Source organism: Stenella coeruleoalba (genome assembly GCF_951394435.1).
Source record: "Stenella coeruleoalba genome assembly, chromosome: 2".
NCBI classification, from domain to species: domain Eukaryota; kingdom Metazoa; phylum Chordata; class Mammalia; order Artiodactyla; family Delphinidae; genus Stenella; species Stenella coeruleoalba.
In genome coordinates, this window is record NC_137147.1 from 79,784,638 (window position 1) to 79,803,537 (window position 18,900).

At 37.3% G+C, this 18,900-nt stretch overlaps 1 long non-coding RNA gene across 2 annotated transcripts in view; it reads right to left on the minus strand.

Moving 5' to 3' along the window:
- Positions 1-18,900, minus strand: part of LOC307181879 — a 52,309-nt gene that overhangs the window by 29,115 nt on the left and 4,294 nt on the right. The window lies entirely within an intron of this gene.

The following is an 18,900-nucleotide window of genomic DNA, read 5'->3' on the forward strand; positions in this document are numbered from 1 at the left end:
TGATCTTTTTTAAAGCAAATCAAATCCTGTCACTCCCTGCTTAAAACCCTCAAATGCTGAGCTGTACAATATGGCAGCCACTAGCCATATGCGTCTATTAATCACTCGTGTCTAGTGCAACTGAAGAACTGAATTTTTAATTTTATGTAAGTTCAATTATTCTAAATTTAAAAATTGGTACTTGATTCAATTATTGGAAAGCATTTAAGTATGTCTGGAGCAACGTGGATATGTGAATCCACTATTTCAACTGTAAGTTTTGTAAAATCTCAATACAGATCAATTATCTCCAATGAAAATTTGGCATCCAAACTGAGATGTGCTATAAATGTAAAATACACACTGGATTTCAAAGACTTAATCCAAAAAAAGAGTGTAAAATATCTCATTAATAATTTTTAATAGTGAATACACGTTTAAATGATAGTCTTTTTAATGTATTCTGCTACATAATACCTTACTGAATCTAATTTATCTATTTCTTTTTACTTTTTTCATGTGGCTACTAGATAATTTTAAATTACATGTGTGTCTTGCATTATATTTTTATTGGACAGCGCCGCTTCAGTGGGCTTATAAAATAAGAATAAATTAAAACACTTTACAGTGTCAACAAGGCCTTCCGTGGCCCCTGCCCATCTCTTTAATCCCATCTCGTCACTCTCCCTTCATTCCCTTCACTGGGAGAGAATGAAGGTATTTTGCCAGTCCCTCACTAACCTAACTTTTGCCTTCAAATCTTTCTTTGCACCAACTGTGCCTTCTCTCTGAAAACTGCTTCCCTATATCATGACTCTTCCTCATCATTCAAGTACACCTTACATGCCAGTCTCCATGGAGAGATGATCCTTAATCCACCCCCAGTCACTTTCTATCACTCCACCCAGTTTTATTCTCTCTACACCTACTATCAGTAGCTGGAATTTTCTTCCACATCAATTTATGCATCTTTTGACTGCCTCCAATCCCTGCATACTTCCCACCCCAGCACCCCAAGAGAAGGAAGCTTGTCAGTTTGTTTCTCTGCCATATCTCCGGCACTTAAAACCATGTCTCGCACTCAGTATTTCAGTGAATGACCTTTCATTTTACAGATGAAAACCTAAGATGCAGGGCAGCATAAAAGCTTAATGACAGAGCTCAGAGTTGGAAAACAGGTCTCCTCCTTCCAGCTCAGTGTTTCTCAAGGAGTGGCATAGCTTAGCATCTCCCCTGGTCAGAACATAAAGACCTTATGCTTAGCTCTGTGACGTTTTGTTGCGATGCCAACTTCAGAAGCAAAAGGTCAGCTAAGCCAACCATTTCATTTACCCATGGGCACCTAAAACCTTCTCCATAGCTGCATCTGCTCTCTTGAGTGCCTCGCCAGATTGTTAGCAGCATTTAGGATTGCTTCTCAGATGATCTTTTTCCTCTGGGCGTGGAAATAATCACCAAAATTAAAGAAGGAAACCAGTGGCATTTAGCTACTCTCTCACACCAAAGTGACAGTCACAAAGCAGAAAGAACTAGGTCATAAGGATGGAAAAGAGACCAATTAAATAGTCTGAAGTAGCAGCGCGACCACCACCAGTGAAGATGAGCGGAAAAATAAACACTAGGGGTCAGGCTGCCCTTCCCCTTTTATCTTTTTCATTTTCCTCCTTCGTTAATTAACATTCAAACTATGTTCATGTTCCTGCAAATTAAGCAACAGCCCAAAGGGTGATATTTGAAGGCAACTTGGAAAAAAATTATGCACTCCACACCTCAGTTACAGCCTAAAATGTCACTCTTTGAAACATACTATACTTTAGGCTTTAATCCTCACTTAAAATCATGTATCTCTGGGAAAGGCATTGGCACCTTCATTTAGGTGAAAAGGGTTTGGAGAAAGGAACTGGAGGAGGTATCTAAGTTTCACTTACAAGTAGACATACTATGGTGAGCATATTGTATTCAAAGGTGATAAATGTCCCAACAAAAGTCTTTTATTTAAATTCTCATTTACCATCAGCTACAGAACTCTTGGATTTCCCTTTTCTTCCTTCATTTTTTCACTCACCACTGAGGAAGGTAATTTTTTTCTTTGACTTTCACATGCACATATCAAGTGTCGTTTGAGAATGAATCTTGTGCATTTTACTATGAGGTGTGTTCGGCAACATGAGAGGAGGCTTAGAGCTGTGAGTGAACAGAGGAAGATGGGGCTGTCTGTGAGCAAACCACTGTGGCTAAAGTGGAGGCTTTATCGTATGTCAAAGAGGGTATATAATTGAATGGATGTGGCGAGCAGACTTTAAATGTCAGGTTGAGGTGTAGGAACTTTACTCTGTCAGTAACATGAAACTCCTAGAAATTTTATTATATGAATAAAATAGTCATTTATTGCATAAAATGACATATTTAGGAGAATATTAGTGACAAGCATTTATTGAGCGCTATGTGCTAGACAATGTTTCTAAGCAATTTACATGATTCTGTGTCATTCAGTCCTTCCGGTGACCCTATAAAGTAAGTAGAACCTTTATTATTCCTATTTTACAGATGAGGAAAATGAGATACAGATAGATTAAATAACTTGCCCACCATCACACAGCTAGTGTGAGGCAGAGACAAGATTCAAACCCAGGCAGTCTGTCTTCAGAACTCTTCCGAAGAATGGCTGAGCAATTTGGCAGAGTGACGAACAGAGCTGCTGCTAGCCTATGTGAAGCCTTGTATAAAGTCCGGAAGTATGTTACTTCTGGGTAAGCACAGTGTAAGTGTTGGTAAGTAGATGGTGTGGTGTCTTTGTGTGAGTTTTAAAAGGTGACCTTTCCTGTGGGCAGGCACAGGCCAATGCCCTAGTGTATGGCTTGGTTTACGGAGCAAAGAGGCTAGATTCAGCCCTTATTTGTCTCCATCACACATACCTTTGAACATTTTACTTTCAATTGAATTGCTAAAATATATTAAACTTTCATATCCCAAAACCATCAGTAAAGTTAGCTCTAGAGCACAAAGCCTTGTTTCAAAGATGAATTTTTGTGACTATCTGAGTGTGCATTGTGTGTGCATCCGTGTGAAGTAAAGAAACAGGTGAAGTTCTATGTTTGGGTTGGTGCCAGAACAAGATCAAAGAAGAGCCACAAAGTCTTGGGGTTGAGAACACAAATCCCTGAAGAAATCTCTGAGGAATTCACAAAAAAATTCATCTTCAAAGATTCATCAAAATTCTACTGGGGGTTCAAACTAATCTTTCTCCATTGTATTACTAAAAATTTTGATTAGGAAGAGAGGAGTGATCTAGAAGACTTACATAGAGTAAGTGACTTTAGATCATGCTAGAATCTGCCTACTAATATAGAAGAATTTATTTAGATACATAGAAACTACATAGAGAAATCCATGTGCTTTTCGAAAAGAATTCACCCTGCTTTGGGGTCCATATTAGCACTGCTCTTCTACCCTTACCAGACTGCAGGCTTTTTCCTACTTGTGAACTCAATCCAGCCTGCCTTTTGTCCCAATACTAGTGAAAACTGCCTACATCCAAAGATCGAGGTTCAAGATCAAGTCAGCCACAGTGCCTATTGCTTAGTCATTCCCCACCCCCTCTTCTTGACCAATCATTCTCTAGATCCATTGCCCAGTACTTCAGTGCCCAGGTTCCAAGACCTCCTCCTGTACCTCTGGAACCTCCTGTCACATCCTCTGTACATGTTAACCCCACCAGCCTTGATGACACAGCAATAAATATCACTGGGTGCTCCTCTTGCTCTTTCTTACCTACTTCAAATTTCACTCACAAATCTGGTTGGGGAAATGATGGTTTCATATAAATATACACTGTGAAATGATCAACATATTCAAAATAATTAGCATTCATTACCTCACATAGTTACTTTTTTTTTTCCTTTTCATCCCCCCCTCCACTCCTGGAGTATCTTGAGAAACTGAAGTTCAAGTTGATTGTATTAGTGTAGTCCCGAGAAGAAAGCCACAATGGGTTTTTTTTGTCTTTGTTTTTTTGTTCTTTTAAGGAAAACATGCTATTTATTTCTGCATAATGTCTTGGGTAAAACTGAAAATCTCACTCATTTTTTTCAATGATTCAAAATTGAATTATTTCTGTATTACCAAAATGGCCATGTCTTATTTATAATTTATTTAATTATACTAATGTTTAATAAAATCAATTGTTATTTAACAAATATCATTTTTAATGCTTCCGCTTAACAAAAAGGAAAACATATATATATTTTTTTTTTTTTTTTCGTACAACAGCAGAAATTTATTCTCTTACAGCTCTGAAGGCTAGAAGTCCAAAGTCAAGGTGTCAGTAGGGCCATGCTCTTTGAAGGCTCTAAGGAAGAATCCTTCCTTGCTTTTTCATAGCTTCTTATGATTGCAATCCTTGATGCTCTTTTTTTACGGAGTATAATTGCTTTACAATGTTGTGTTAGTTTCTGCTGTATAACAAAGTGAAACAGCTATATGTATACATATATCCCCTATCCCCTCCCTCTTGAGCCTCCCTCCCACCCTCCCTATCCCACACCTCTAGGTGTTCACAAAGCACAGAGCTGACCTCCCTGTACTATGCAGCTGCTTCCCTCTAGCTATCTATTTTACATTTGGTAGTGTATATATGTCAATGCTACTCTCTCACTTCGTCCCAGGGAACACTCCCATTTACCATTGCAACAAAAAGAATAAAATACCTAGGAATAAACCTACGTAAGAGACAAAAGACACTGATGAAAGAAATCAAAGATGATACAAACAGATGCAAAGATATACCATATTCTTGGATTGGAAGAATCAACATTGTGAAAATGACTATGATACCCACAGCAAACTACAGATTCAATACAATCCCTATCAAATTACCAATGGCATTTTTCACAGAACTAGAACAAAAAGTTTCATAATTTGTATGTTAACACAAAAGATCCCGAATAGCCAAAACAATCTTGAGAAAGAAAAAAGGAGCTGGAGGAATCAGGCTCCCTGACTTCAGACTATATTACAAAGTTACAGTAATCAAGACAGGATGCTACTGACAAAAAACAGAAATATAGATCAATGGAACAGGATAGAAAGCCCAGAGATAGACCCACGCACATTTGGTCAACTTATCTTTGACAAAGGAGGCAAGAATATACTATGGAGAAAAGACAGCCTCTTCAATAAGTGATGCAGGGAAAACTGGACCACTACATGTAAAAGAATGAAATTAGAATACTTCCTAACACCATACACAAAAATAAACTCAAAATGGATTGAAGACTAAATGTAAGGCCAGACACTATAAAACTCTTAGAGGAAAACATAGGCAGAACACTCTATGACATAAATAATAGCAAGATCCTTTTTGACTCACCTCCTAGAGAAATGGAAATAAAACCAAAAATAAACTAATGGGACCTAATGAAAGTTAAAAGCTTTTGCACAGCAAAGGAAACCATAAACAAGATGAAAAGACAACCCTAAGAATGGGAGAAAATATTTGCAAACAAAGCACTGACAAAGGATTAATCTCCAAAATATACAAGCAGCTCATGCAGCTCAATATCACAAAAACAAACAACCCAATCCAAAAATGGGCAGAAGATCTAAATAGACCATTTCTCCAAAGAAGATATACAGATTGTCAACAAACACATGAAAGGATGCTCAATATCACCACTCATTAGAGAAATGCAAATCAAAACCACAATGAGGTATCACCTCACACTGGTCAGAATGGCCATCATCAAAAAATCTACAAACAATAAATGCTGGAGAGGGTGTGGAGAAAAGGGAACCCTCTTTCACTGTTGGTGGGAATGTAAATTGATACAGCCACTATGGAGAACAGTATGGAGGTTCCTTCAAAAACTAAAAATAGGGCTTCCCTGGTGGCGCAGTGGTTGAGAGTCCGCCTGTCAATGCAGGGGACAGGGGTTCGTGCCCCGGTCCGGGAAGATCCCACATGCCGCAGAGTGGCTAGGCCCGTGAGCCATGGCCGCTGAGCCTGCGCGTCCGGAGCCTGTGCTCTGCAACGGGAGAGGCCACAACAGTGAGAGGCCCGCATACCACAAAAGCAAAACAAAACTAAACTAAAAATAAAATTACCATATGACCCAGCAATCCCAGTACTGGGCATATACCCTGAGAAAACCATAATTCAAAAAGAGACATGTACCACAATGTTCATTGCAGCACTATTTACAGTAGCCAGGACATGGAACCAATCTAAATGTCCATCAACAGATGAATGGATAAAGAAGATGTGGCACATATATACAATGGAATATTACTCAGACATAAAAAGAAATGAAATTGAGTTATTTGTAGTGAAGTGGATGGACCTAGAGTCTGTCTTACAGAGTGAAGTAAGTCAGAAAGAGAAAAACAAATACCATATGCTAACACATTTATATGGAATATATATAACATATATATATGGAATCTAAAAAAAAAAAAATGGTTCTGAAGAACCTAGGGGCAGGACAGGAATAAAGATGCAGGTGTAGAGAATGGACTTGAGGACACAGGGAGTGGGAAGGGTAAGCTGGGATGAAGTGAGAGAGTGGCATGGACATATATACACTACCAAATGTAAAATAGATAGCTAGTGGAAAGCAGCCACATGGCACAGGGAGATCAACTTGGGGCTTTGTGTCCACCTAGAGGGGTGGGATAGGGAGGGTAGGAGGGAGACGCAAGAGGGTGGAGATATAGGGATATATATATATGTATAGCTGATTCACTTTGTTATAAAGCAGAAACTAACACATAACTGTAAAGCAATTATACTCAAAGATGTTAAAAATAAATAAATAAAATTTTATACAACAGCTTTCAAAAAAAAAGAAGAAAAAACTTTTTCTAATCATTAAGTCTAAGAGTCTCTTCCCAGACTCATTCACCTCAATAACTCTATAGTTAGTACAGGATGAATCCCTCTTTTTTTTTAATAGATCGTTATTGGAGTATAATTCGCCCTCCCACCCCATGTCATCAGGTCCACTCTCTATGTCTATCTCTTTATTCCTGCCCTGCAACTAGGTTCATCAGAACCATTTTTTTTTTTTTTTTTAGATTCCATATATACGTGTCAGCATATGGTAGTTGTTTTTCTCTTTCTGACTTACTTCACTCTGCATGACAGACTCTAGGTTCATCCATCTCACTACAAATAACTCAATTTCATTTCTTTTTATGGCTGAGCAATATTCCATTTATACATGTGCCACATCTTCTTTATCCATTCATCTGTCGATGCAGATTTAGGTTGCTTCCATGACCTGGCTATTTTAAATAGTGCTTCAGTGAACATTGTGGTGCATGTGTCTTTTTGAATTATGGTTTTCTCAGGGTATATGCCCAGTAGTGGGATTGCTGGGTCATATTGTAGTTTTCTAAGGAACCTCCATACTGTTCTCCATAGTGGCTGTGTCAATTTACATTCCCACCAACAGTGTAGGAGGGTTCCCTTTTCACCACACCTTTTCCAGCATTTATTGTTTCTAGCTTTTTTGATAATGGCCATTTTGACCGGCGTGAGGTGATACCTCACTGTAGTTTTGATTTACATGTCTCTAATAATTAGTGATGTTGAGCATCTTTGATGACTCCCTTCTTAATACAACTAATTAAACACACGTACTCAGGGATGCATGGACACACAGACACACACACACACAAACACACATACACGCATATATATATGCACACAATAATTCCCTTTAGCTCTTTCCTTGCAGAAAAAAAAACAAAACCAAAAAACACATGACTTAGAATTAACCAATACTGGAATTATAAAGTAAAGAGACAGATTTATGGCGGTGATCATTTTGTAATGCATAGAAATCTCGAATCACTATGTTGTACACCAGGAACTAAGTGTTGTAGGTCAAGTATACTTCAAAAACAAATAAACCAGCCCATAGAAAAAGATCGGATTTGAGGTTACCAGAGCTGGGGATAAGGGGAGGGTGAATTGGATGCAGGTAGTCAAAAGGTATAAACTTCCAGTTATAAGATAAATAAGTACTAGGGATGTAATGTACAATATGATAAATATAATTAAGACTGCTATATGTGAAAGTTGTTAAGAGAATAAATCCTAAGAGTTATCACAGGGAAAAAATGTTTTTCTTTTTTTTTTTTTTTTGAATCTATGAGATGATAGATGTTCACTAAACTTGTGATAATCATTTCATAGTATATGTAAGTCAAAATCATTGTGGTGTACACCTTAAACTTATACGGTGCTGTATGTCAATTGTATCTCAATGAAACTGAAGGGAAAGTAAATAAAGTAAGGAAACAGAGAATCTTTTACATTCAAAATGTTCTACTGAGTTACTGCCTGAACTCCTTCCTAGAGTTCTAAGTGAGAGACAACATTGAGGTTCTTTTTTCTTCTTTTTTCCAATAAATACTCAACTCTCTAGAGAGTTACGTAAACTTCTATCAATATATACTTCTGGTGATATAATGGCTTGAACTTATACATGTGTGATATTTTCAGAAAAAGTGAAATTTTATTTATTTTGTTGGGAATATTAATTCTTAGAAAACCTGAAAAACCCCTACTATAACTGCAGCCCAGAATATTCTTCATGGGCATAACAACTCAATAAAAAAAAGCTCAACTCAAGGTCAAATGGATTGCGCCCTTGTTGATTTTGTCATTCCCAGAAATCTATAGCCTTGTTTATTTCACTGAGATATTAGTGAAATAACTTCCTCAACAGGGACTTTGAACATATCCAAAGGGCATGAGTTAAGAAAGTGCTGATTGCTCACTTGTGGCTGAAACTTGTACATAGATTAGAAGGTGCCTGGTCATCCAGACAACACAAAGTAAAGATTGTCCCTAAATAGTTCAAGTAACCCTAAATTCACTTCATTCAGTGTTCTTCCTTATAGTAAATAATTCATGATAAGTTTGATCAGAATTCACTAGGTAGTATTGTTTCTTTTTCCAGGTTGTCCTCCAAGTATGAAAATATTATTTGCAGTAATAGAGCATAAATTAATAAGTTATTTTACTGGTAGCTAAGATGAATTTTCTCTTAGACTAACACACTGTCTAGAATAATTCTCTTTACAAACCCTTGGTAAATATTTTCAAAAATGCTACTCATGGGGCTTCCCTGGTGGCGCAGTGGTTGAGAGTCCGCCTGCCAATGCAGGGGACACAGGTTCGTGCCCCGGTCCGGGAAGACCCCACATGCCGCAGAGCGGCTGGGCCCGTGAGCCATGGCCACTGAGCCTGCGCGTCCGGAGCCTGTGCTCCGCAACGGGAGAGGCCACAGCAGTGAGAGGCCCGCATACCTAAAAAAAAAAAAAAAAAAAAAAAAGCTAATCATAGTAGATGTAGATGTGACCCTAGAACAAAATGAGGCCAATTGGTCTGCATGGGAACTCATATCAAAAATTACTTTGATTAAGTTTAGAGAAAGAAAACTTTTTAACGTAAAGGACCATAGTTCAGCCAAGCCAAAGGAGAAGATTATCTTTGGGTCACTTTGCTCAGGAATAGAGGAGAGAATCACTCCAGCAGAGTAAAAACTCCTCTCCTGATTCAGAGCCCTGCAGTGATGCCATTTGTGAACGAACTGGAAAGCCAGAAGCAGACTTGTGACAACATTTCTCACCCACACATAGAAGAACACCCAAGGTGGTGCTGTGATCGCCACACAAGCCAAGTGTGAGCAGATATAGGCCTTGGAAACAAAGTACAATCCATTCAAAGAAATGCTCTGATTCAAATGGCCTCAACGGAAAGTATAAAATACAGTTGAATCTTAAATCAATGTTACATTATTCACAACTTTGAGCTCAATGTCTACTGTTCCCCCTTACCCAAGAACTTGATTTTAAATGACAGTTTCAGTTTGGACTTTAATATTCCTTCCAGTAGACTTTTCCCTGATGGAATTTAAATGATTAAAAGCAAACAGACCCGCAGTCATTAGCCTACATCCTTCTGGAGGCATTTTGTGCGGCAGGTATGTTTATTTTTCTGAAATCAATGGAATAGACTCATAACATCCTGATTTTCTCTTTGCCTTAAAAAACAAAAAAACTAATTTATGTTTCTCACACATAAATTAGATACTGATCTTGGAATATGTAGCTATTAGAAAACTACACACACATGAACTAAATCAAATTCCTCACAACAAGAAAACTGGTGGAAGAAAATTTGTCTTAGAGCTGCCTTTAGTACTTCCTTGACTGACTAATTTAATTGATAAGAAATAACCCTAACATAACTAGCTAGAGAGGAAAAAAAAAGCTTTATTGTAAATGAAGTGTACTATTATTTTAAAAATATACAGAACTTACAATCTTTGATTTAAGGTTTTTCCCAGAAACTGATTTTACCATGAACATCTGCACTATTGGTTTCTCCTTTCATTTCGTTAAAATCTAGTCATTCATTTGTAATCCACAGGAAATTCCTATTCCTTCTTTATACACACTGACCCAAGTATAATTCTTGCCCTTCCCATCATTTCAAAAACAAAAAACAAAACCTCACATGCAAACTATTTAATTGCAACTAAGAGAAGAATATGGGGGGAAAAACCCAACTCATATACATAATGGAAAAAGACATTATAAATCTAAAACAAATTAATAATACCAAAATGTTTATCTTTTAGAACTAATGCATTTTTGTTAAATTGAGAGCGTGTCAAAATATATGGTGTGAGTTTAAAGGAAGTAAAATATCCTGATATACGGTGCACACATTTCTAAAACATATTTCTCAAGAGAGTTCATGAAAACTAATGTTTAATTTTTCTTACAGTGCATCCTGACCCAAGTTTCTTCATAAAAGGAGTCCTTCAAACTTTCAGAATGAAATGCAAGACATTTTCTTTGTTTCAGTTCTCCTCCAACCACAGAAAATATAAAGCGGTGACTAAATTGTTATAGTGTCTATTCCCTCAAAAGAAAAAAAAAATGGGAGAATTATGCTTTTGAGCAAGGCAAAAAAAATCACAAGTAACTTTCAGAGATTTTCTGTGACTCAGGCCTCAATCTTACCAAGTGGCACCTCAGAGTTTCCTGGTGAATTTTCTCCTTATGCCTTCGTAGGACACCAAAGTTCTAGAAACACAACTGGAAACAGCATCACTACTCCTTTTCAGAGACTTCCTTCAAAAGAGTGATGAGAGGCCAGATTCTAACCTAGCTCAGTGGTTCTGCAAACCTGGCTGCACATCAGTACTATATGGGGAGATTTTGAAAAATACAGGTGCCCTGGGCATACCTGCTAGTGATTCTTATTCAATATAACTGGAGGGAAGCTCAGAAATCTGAATTTTTTTTAACACTTCCCAAATGATTCTGATCAACCAGGTTTGGAAACCATCAACAATACTAGTTAAGTGCTACTGCACTTACTGACAAACTAGCCTTGTTGAGGTTGATACTAATGGATTATATCCTTATCTTCAACCTCTCTGATAATGATCATTGATAAGATCCTAATATGCACTACCCACTTATATTCATGCCTTTATAGAAAGTGTTGTTAAAAAAAGAAGAGAAATCAGATGTTTTATGATATTCTCCAGATTTCAAGATAGTGTCTACTTATCTTTTCCAAAGTGAACTTTTGAACTCTTAAACTATCTGACTTTCAAAAGGCTACTTTATAAAAATTAACAGCATGGGTCTGATCTTAGTGACTCTCCCCCATCAATCCTACAGGTCCTCCAAGGTTTTGTTTGGGGTTTGGAGCTTAACCTACTTGTTCTATTGCCTTGTCCAAAGATTATGAAAATAAATAATATTTTCCATGTCATTACCTAACATTTGCCCTAATGAATTTGAATGTGCCAATCTAAAGTCAAATCCAATTTTTTAAACAAAATGCTACCTACTTATGCAACATAGTTGGGTATGCCCAGGCATCCAACTGCTGTGGTAAAAAGGACTTGGTTGCTAGAATAAGACTGATTAAGGAATGAATCTTGGCTTTCCTGCTCAGCATCTCCCCTGTCACTCTTAGTAGGGTTCTGAATTTTTTTTTTTTTTTTTTGACGGTACGCGGGTCTCTCACTGCCGCGGCCCCTCCCATTGCGGAGCACAGGCTCCAGACGCGCAGGCTCAGAGGCCACGGCTCAAGGTCCCAGCCGCTCCGCAGCGCGTGGGATCCTCCCGGACCAGGGCACGAACCTGCGTCCCCTGCATCGGCAGGCGGACCCCCAACCACTGCGCCACCAAGGAAGCCCCAGGTTCTGAATTTTTTAAGCTACAATTCTTCTATCTGCATAGTGGGAATGATGAGAACAGCTTTACAGTGTTATTTTGAAGATTAAATGGGATAATGTACAGAAACTGCTGTGTACATAAAAAGAGCTCAAAAATTATGAAGACTCAGGCTTTGGTATCAGAGAGACCTGAGCTTTCATTCCAGCTCTATCTCTTGTGGCATTTGGAAATTCCATAAATGTTCCAAGTCAATTTCATCACCTATAATATGGACATAATAGTAGTACCTACTTCCTTTAATGATTGTAATCAGCAATACATGTAGAGCATTTCATGTATTCTTCCATGTTGCTGGCACTTAGTAGGTATCATTAAATGTCAGCTTTTTATTTCTACTTTCCTCCTCGGCTTGCATTCTGAATATTCAGGAAGAAGTCTAGGTTTGCAGAGATAAAGAGGATCTCAATTCTCCTCTTATAGATGAGGACACTGAGGTCGAAGGGGCTAGGTGACTTGCTTCAAGTCACACAGCTAATTAGTGCCAGATCTGGGTCTCTAACCCTTAGTCCAGCATTGTCCTTGGTAGATGGCATTGTACTTACTATACTGACCTTCTTAACAGAGACGTATACTATTTGTGATGAACCCAGATCACTCAGAAAACAGCTATTTAACTACCCTCACGGCTAGAGAGTAAGTCTTGATTGTCAGTTAAAATAAAAGCAACCAGATGGCAGTTTGTTGTAAAATACTATTACTCGAATATAACAACATAACTCTATGGATCTTCATTACTGAATAAAAGCCAAAGAATGACTAAATTTGATTAAGAATCAAAAAGAGGCATTTTTGTATTTTTTTCCTAAGTGTACATGAACATGGACTCTCTGGAGCGCCCTGTTCATTCCTGGGATATTGGCTGTATATAAACAGAAACTCTCCTTGTCTACCAACAACTGGAAAACAAATCCCCAAGGAGCATAGTGAGCACTCTCAGGGTGATCGATGACAGATGTACAGTCAGGAGCCACTTTCTATGCTCGGAGCAGAGGAAAGGTCCACAGAGATGTGAACCCAAAAAAACTGTGCATAAAACTTGAAAAGAGGGCAATGCATATTCTGGAGTCCCTTTGGATTTTTTCTTTTACTAACAGAGGATTGTAACCTAAGTGGTTTCTGGCCACAGCAGAAAGCAACAAAAGGCTGCATGGCTGATTTTTCTTAAATGAAAAAAAAGAAGGGTTTATGCTATTTAAATTGCACGGTCCAGATGGTGTTTTCCACCCTTCATGCTCCTTTGGTTGTGGCCGTGTCTTGCCTATGGCTTTTGTGGCAGGACACACTCACCAGTCAGCAATTTCACCACTGCTTGGGTCCAAATGAGCTATGGAGAAATCAGGGTGAGCGGAGAGGCCACAGCTGGGAGAGATCAGCCACACTCAACAGGCCTCTCCCACATACATAAACAGAGCAGACCAGGGAAAGAAGGGCAGAAAAACAAAATACTGAGATTTAGAGGGTAGTGCTTGAGGCCTGCAAAGTCCCGTAACGACATGATATGTGCCTACAGGTTCTAACCCAATTGCTGAAAATCCCTGAGTGTCTCTGAAAAGGTGACTATTAAATGTCTCAGCGAAACATTCAAGTGCTTTTTGATACCACAAAATGTTTTTTCATTCACTTAAACTGTTTCTTAATACCTAACTGAAAGGAGAGAATAATTTAGTAAGTTTATTCTCATGCACGAAAATGTCTCCTTTAATAATGGACTGTGTTCTCTGGGTTTTGAGTTCCTGCTGTGGTTTTAAATCTCTATCTTCACTGCAGGTCCCAGTTGAAAATTTCTAGGATTCAAAATTCATGTGAACCAAAATCCTACCCTGTTTATTAGAAGAAATATTAAAGAATGTAGCATGTCTTTCACAGCATATTGCATTTGCACCTGAACTGTAAAAGGAAACTAATGCCTCTAGCAATGGATTATGGCTTTTTAAGTACCACTTTCCTTGCATAATACTGCAATAAAAAAAAGAAAGCAACCAAATGAGATATCAGTATTTTTTCTACAGAGTGAAGGAAATATTTTTAACTCCATAGTTGTGGTTTATGTTCAGCCACCTGCTATTGAAACACTAAGGTTTCTTTATTGTTTATTCTTTTGCCCAAAAGCAAACGGTCACCCTTCCATTCCTCTTTCTCTTTCCTCCATGTCAAGGAGAATGCATGCCAACTCAGCCTCTTCCTGAAATAAACAAAATCCTATGAATAAGAAACACTTCACCAGAATTCTACTGGCCCAGGATGCTCTTATGATGTGCAGCATAACTGGGTCCTCCCCAGGAAAGAACACTAAATTTAAATTGTGGACTCCATCAACAGCAAAGGCAACAAAAAGTAAGCTCTGAGCAGCACACCCAGTGACTGTTTTAGAATAAATAGTTCTTGAAAATACTGGGCATAGCTTCTAAAAATTAATTATGGGGTTCATTTTTTAATCTTTGTCTTCAAGGCTAGATTTTTTTTTAAGAAGAAAAGGAAACCCACTCTTACATGCTTCTAGTTGGAATATACTGATTTTCTGGAAGACAAAATGTATTGAGGAACAAAGTTGTTCCTACCCTTGGAAACAGCAATTCTATGTCTAGGGATTTATTCTAAATCAGAGATTCAAGCAACTTTTGAATATAATGGTAACACATAAGAAACAGGGTCAGTGTTCAAAAGTAGACAAAGGATCAAATCAATTACGGGATAGAATGGTTTGAAGAATATTTATTAATATTGGAAAATATTGTGAGACAATTTTAAGTTTTCCAAATGATACAAACTACTGATTAACTTGATCTTCATCTTTTAAGTATATATTTATATATGTGTGTATTTATATGTACATGCTGATTTATATCTATATATACAAGTAGAATCTGAGAATGAAAGGAAAAAATATTATTTTTGTTTTCTACTTCAACATTGCCTATTATTCTCAAATTTTCTACAATGAACACAGATTGATGTTAAAATTAGAAAAAATAAATGTAAAAAAGTATGTTAAAAATTTCAAAATTGGATATCCTGAAGAATTTAAAAATCATACATCTTGGAACGAAAAAAATCCCATCTGGCCTAATTTTTTATTAAAAAGTTAATGTGTTTTTCAGATAAAGTCCAGAGATCTTAATTCATTTATCTAAGCAAATACTTTGAAGATTCCACCTATCTTTTAACTGAAAAAAAAAAATACAATTTACTTATCATAAGAAAGCCTGAGCATGCTATTTCAAAGGCCTCTATTCGCCCACCATCAGCTTTCAGGTTTCTTCTGGTTACCAAGGACAAGTTCTAAGAATTGAAATAAATACTAAAAACCCACAAAGTGATAGAATTAGAGTTGGGTGGGCCCCAGAGATTTCCATGCCATGTACAATGGAATGACCAGTTCAGCAGTGGTTCAGAGAAGCCTCCTCAGGGGAACAAGGACACAGAGCATGTATGGCTGCTTCTACTAAAGCAGTGCCGTTTTCATTTGTTTTATATAGTGGGTCTCAGTTTAGATCCCTCCAGTAGAAAACTAGGATTCGGGTACAAGTATTTTATTTGAGAGATGAACCCAGGAAGTACTGTGAGGGAAATGGAGAAGAAAAATTGGGAGGAGAAGGAACACTAACACACTCGAAGGTGTGTTAGTGTGAGGGTTACCACTGTAGACAAGTGGGGATCCTTTTGGCTGGGGACCCTCTGGGAGGTAGTGGAACATGCCTTAATAATGTTTCACTGCAGTGAGACTCTGAGAAATCTGGACTATTTATCCACCAACTCTTGTTCCACACTGACTGAGGGTCCATCCTGGAAGGTTAACTTACCGGCACTTGATGCCTAACCAACTACCTAACCAACTAAGCACTCTTCTGCAAACTGCCCTGGGTAGAGAGAAGCAGGAAGCCTTCAATGAGCGTATAAGTGTTCACTTGAAGTCATGGAGAGAACATAGGCTTAGAGGCGGGTTGGACCTGAGGTTGAATCATGGCTCTGCCACCTACAAAACTTTGGGCAGCCTATTAAGTCAACCTGGCACTCTAGTTTTTCATCAAAGAAGGTAACTAAACTGTAAATGTTTAGCAGGAACACTTTCATTAAGTATTCATTCCCTTCCACCTTAGAATATCAAGCAATCTTCCATTGTGCCAGTTCACTAGTCAGGGCTGCTAAAAGCAACAGTCTACTTATCATTTGAATAAAGCACAAAATGTGAACTTTAAGCTCTGCTCTATCACTTGCCATTTTGGTATTCCCACCCTGAGCACTCATTTATCTTTTATGATAATTATTCTATATGATAATTTGGTGGGTTCCTGTATCATTCAGGAATATTTTTCTATTTTATTTTTTTATTGGGGTATCGTTGTTTTACAATGTTGCATTAGTTTCTATTGTACAGAGAAGTGGAGTTCCCTGTGCTATACATACAGCAGGTTCTCATTAGTTATGTATTTTATACATATTAGTGTATATATGTCAATCCCAATCTCCCAGTTCATCCCACCACCCCCTTTCCTCACTTGGTGTCCATACATTTGTTCTCTACATCTGTGTCTCTGTTTCTGCCTTGCAAATATTTTAGATCAACAATTTCTGTGTTATAATAAAGTAATAACTATTCTAACTTTTAATTTTATAATAATAATAAGCAGCACACTATTGAGTGCATAATATATACAAAACAATCTTTACAGCAGACTTCACATGCATCACCTCAATAAAGTTCAATAATTATACTTGTTAGGTACTATTACTAAGCCTATTTTACTGATGATAAAAATTGAAACTTGGAGAAGGTAAGTAAATTGCTCATAATTGGTAACTAAAATACAATATAACCTGAGCCCCAGCCTAGATCTGAATGACTCCAGAACTAACACTCAACAATTGCACTCTACTCCCTTCCACTTTACTGGCAACTGGGCAGACCACATGCATACAAGTGAACATGATCTGCCAACCCTCGAATCACCAATAAGCTAGGGCAGCACTCTAATAGTCAATAGTGGTTTAGTAGAAATGATCAACGTCCTGCCTTAACAGATCACTACTACACACCATTTCAAACTTGTCATTTCCAGTCTCCTTTATTGGACCTTTGGAGCCAAAGAGATCTGGGTTTAAAATCTGGTCGAGCATTTCATATCTGTATGCTGTTGGACAAATGGCTTTACTTCCACGTGACTAAGTTCCCAACAATGCCCAACATGAAGAGCTGGCAGAATATAAAAATGAATGAATATGTATTACAAGTGTCTGAGATACAGTACGTCTCACAAAAGCATTGCTGGAAACTACTACTCCCCAATCATCAGCAAAGCATTCATTCCATGTCCATTAACTGATTATAACGCTTTGGATTCCAGGCTGGTAGGGTAGATGTCCTAGTGCTCAAAGTATATGAAAATGGAACTATTACGTTAATTAAACTTCTCCATGGTTGTGAGTAGTTATCATGGCTAAAATGTTGTGCCAGATTTTTCACAATCAGTAAAATTGGTCCTATATCCTTGAATAAGTATCCATTTATAGATTTATGTAGAATATAGATATAGACGGAGAGAGAACAGTTGTTCATATATAATGATATGTATATGTTTATGTATTTATATGTATAAATAAAATAAATTCACTTCTGCTTTATATAGGTTGTTGAAGAAAACATGCAATTTTACTACTCCTACAACATAATAAATTTATTAACTCATCTTGGTGAATGGATGATGTGATGATAGCAGTAAAGAGTTAAGAGTGAGAAAAGAGGTAGAGGAAATAAAATTAAGAAATGAAATCTATCCTGAAAATCCTGTGATTGCCAATTGGTGAAGTCATTCTGGAAAAATAGCCTGTGGGTAAAATTGTAAACACCATATGTTTTTGAGTATTGAAGTGTTGTCTAAGAAAATTACTGAAAATAAAAAAACTTTAATCCCAAGATTATTTTGAATTGGCAGAAATAGTCATAATATTAATAACCCTTTTCCTTTAACACTTTGCTGGTTCTGCAAATAATTATTTATACTAACTAAAATGAAGGCTACAAAGAATATATGTCTTTATTGAACTTTATAAATTCCATATTATTGGGAGAGAAGGAGCTTCTAAGGGATAAAAAGCTGTATTTTTTGGTATTTCTGTCATTAACTCACTCTGACCTTTCTCTGTCTGAGATTTCTCACACAAACCCAGGCAAAACGGTGCTATTTGTCCTCTAAGTTCAATTTTTTTAAAAAAAGTTCTAAATAGGATTAGATACTGTAAAATAAAAACTATCACACATCCAAAATTAGATATTTTTCATTTTTAGTTTCCTCCATGATTCTTAAAAAGAAACTTAAACAGTATCATAGATAAATGCAAGCTTCAGGATCATCTTGTAGCACTAGTATTGAGTCCCAGTAGAACCCTTAACAAGTGTAAAAGCAGTAGAGAGGAGATGGCTGTCATGATCCCTATCAGTGTTTGATTAGATAGATATAATATTTGTAATAAAGCATGTCCTAACACAACATCTGAGGAAGAAACAGAGGAAATAACATGGAATCCAAAATTCATTTTCACACAGTGTTAGCACGTACATCAGTCAACCATCACATGGTTTGGGAGTTGTATAAATTTTCATGCAGCACTTTGAGTAAGTTTATCAGTTGTGATGCTTTCAGCTGTTGAACA